The sequence below is a fragment of the Silene latifolia genome, chromosome 10 (genome assembly GCF_048544455.1).
Source record: "Silene latifolia isolate original U9 population chromosome 10, ASM4854445v1, whole genome shotgun sequence".
NCBI classification, from domain to species: Eukaryota; Viridiplantae; Streptophyta; class Magnoliopsida; order Caryophyllales; family Caryophyllaceae; genus Silene; species Silene latifolia.
The window spans coordinates 113405334-113408463 of NC_133535.1; the positions used below are offsets into that span (position 1 = coordinate 113405334).

Here is a 3130-nt window from a genome sequence, read left to right on the forward strand (position 1 = left end):
ATCAAAACCTTGGTCATTTGATTGAGTGTATGGAGTCTGATTTTGGTAACCTTGGTTTTGGTTGTAAAAGGGTCTTTGATTTTGGTTTCTCATTGGAGGTGGGGTGTATGTTGTTTGAGGGATTTGAACATTTTGGCTTCTGTATGAGAGATTTGGATGGAATTTGGTGTTTTCATTGTAATAGTTGGAATAAGGGGTACCACTCTTGTATGCTTGAAAAACATTCACTTGTTCCCCTACATTCACTTTGGTCATGTCCCAAAGTTCCACAATTCTCACATATTCCACTTGGAATTGATGAAGATGCCATCATGGCATTAACATGTTGCTTTGGTGATTTGGAGGCTTCTTCAAGTTTAGCCATAGCCTTCTCAAACTTTAAGTTGATGGTATCAATATGAGCACTAAGTTGAGCACCCAATTGAGTAATAGAGTCCACTTCATGCTTTCCTCCTCTAGTAGCCTTTCGAGGTCTACTATATTGTGAGTTATGGACCGCCATTTCCTCAATCTTGTTCCATGTTTGATTATCGTCAACTTTGGTGAACATACCATTTGATCCCATGTTGAGAATGTTTCGGGAATCTTCAAAAAGACCATTCCAAAATTGTTGTACCAAGAACCACTCGCTAAGTGTATGATGAGGACATGAGCGACACATTCCTTTGAATCGCTCCCAAGCTTCATACAAAGATAATTCGTCCCTTTGTTTAAATCACGTGATTTGGGCTCTTAGCATGTTAGTCTTTTCCGGAGGGTAGAACTTTTTGTAGAAAGCAAGTGCCAATTTCTTCCAAGAGGCGATACCAAGAGTAGCTTTATCAAGGCTCTTTAACCATTGTTTCGCGGTACCAATCAAAGAAAAAGGAAATAAGACCCATCGAATTTGGTCTTGAGTTACTCCGGTTTGTGAAATCGCATCACAATAGTCACAAAAAGTCTCCATGTAAGAATGAGGGTCTTCACTAGGCACCCCCCCAAATTGGCTTCTTTCGACTAATTGGATAAATGCGGATTTTGCAATGAAATTACCGGTCAAGTGTTGTGGTGTGGGAGTACCATTGGGTAGGTTCTCCTCGGTTGGTACGGAATGTGATGAAAACTTAGGCATTGTGGGTTGATTTTGTGTTGGGTTCTCCTCTCCTTCTCTTGCAAAAGGGTTGATGAACTCAATAGTATTTGGATGAATATCTACAACCTCACCAATACCTCTCAAAGTGTTTCTAGCAAGTCTTTTATTGGTTGTCAAAGTTCTTTCAATTTCGTGATCAATGGGTAACAAGTTACCTTGTGATCTTCTAGACATGCAAAATATCAAACAACTCGAAAACAATTAGAACAAACCTTGAGGAGTTTTATTTCCCCAAGGCAAAGAAAGACACAACTAATAACAATCAAAGAAAATCAAATCAAGTTAACACCGTCCCCGGCAACGGCGCCATTTTTGGTCGGACTATCGTTTTCGGTTACTTGTCGTTAGGAGCACCTAGACCAAAACAATATTTATAACTTCACAAACTACTATACTATTAGTAAAGAGGTAAGTAAAGGTCGGATCCCAAGGGACGGGTATTGATGTAGGATTTTCGATTGCAAATTATTTATGAAAGCATATTAGATTAAGCATGAATCAATCCCCATGTTGGTTTCCCCTAATTCCCCATTAACCCTAGTTAAGGAAACTACTCACTCATTATCAAGTTTAACATGCTAACAAGGTTGTCAATCATTCTAACAAAGCCAAACATGATGAATAAATGAAGACGATTAACAATAATTAAAAAGGGATTAAGAGAATTATACCTAATGATGATTCCACTATAATAAGCAAAGAATAATAGAAGTACTTGATGAATGATTGGAAGGTTGTCAATCCTCCAAATAAACCCCAAATAATCTTCAATTACCCAAAATAAATGATGAACAATGGAGAAATTAAGGAAATGAGATTTGTATTAATGCTTAATTGAAAGTTGATTACAAGATTAAAATGAGATTAAGATTGCATAAGAAGAACATGATAGTCTAATTAGTACAATGGGGTATTTATACTAAGGATTAGGTACATAAATTAGGCTTACTAAGGGCTTAAATGACGATTAAGACCCTTAAGAAAAGTTGAGGAAATGCTCCTCTCGAAGGAGATGCTCATCTCCGCTTCGCTAGTCTTCAAGGAATATGCTCATCCCGAGCGGACCAAGGGAGAGGACGTGATGCATGATGCGTGTCATTTATATGATGTTTTACACCCTATTTTACACGCATTTCAGAGCTCATTTATGTAGTTTATGCTACTATTCTCCCTATTTCCGCCTACTTTCGTATTTTTTTACATTATTGCAGAAATGTGTAGAATCCAGCGGAAATCAAGCTAAATCCGTCCCCGAGTACCTTGGTGCGCATTTCGAGGCCCGAAAGACAAATCCACGAGAATTTAAAAGCGGACTGTCAGCTACATCAATCGATCGACCGCTGCCCTTAGTCGATCGACCAATGCACGACAACCAGTAGCTACTGTTAAGCATAGACCAGTCGATCGACCGGTCACAGTGGTCGATCGACCAAGCCGCTACTTTGACGAGAATTAAAAGATCGAGATTAAGAAAGCCCATTGTGTTTTAGGTTTTAGAATAAAGTTGCGTACGTTTACCTATATAACGTAACTCATTCCTGATGCTACAATCATCTAGTTATCATTCACTTTTCATTGAGTTCTTTATCAGTTTTAGAATTTCAAATAATTAGGGTTCGGAATATTGTTTCGTATTTAATACAATTTTCGTTCGTTCTTTTAATCTTTCCGTTACAATTCCTCTTCACGGTACTATCCTGCTCTTATTTCAGTTTATTACTTTATTTGCATTCATAGATATAGAATTGCTAGTTAGTATCCCAAAAGTCAATTATCGTTTATGTTATTTGCTTATTTGATCGTTTCAAGCATGAATTCGGTAGATTTATTAGTCAATTTTATTGTTGTTATCATTCCTAGTATGAGTAGCTAAATTATTCGTGCTAGGATGTAACGAATATGTAGGTTAGGCGGCATTAAAATTAACATGGCCTGAAATCGCGTGTTGGTCGATCGACCGCCTTACCTGGTCGATCGACTGGCCACGCGAGGTTTTGC

The 3130-nt window shown here is 38.0% G+C and overlaps 1 non-coding gene across 1 annotated transcript; it reads left to right on the plus strand.

Moving 5' to 3' along the window:
• Positions 1-631: 631 nt before the first annotated feature.
• Positions 632-739, plus strand: LOC141609590 (small nucleolar RNA R71). The gene has a single exon (XR_012527516.1). It is a non-coding gene; the product is annotated as a small nucleolar RNA R71 (small nucleolar RNA).
• The last annotated feature ends 2391 nt before the right edge of the window (positions 740-3130 follow it).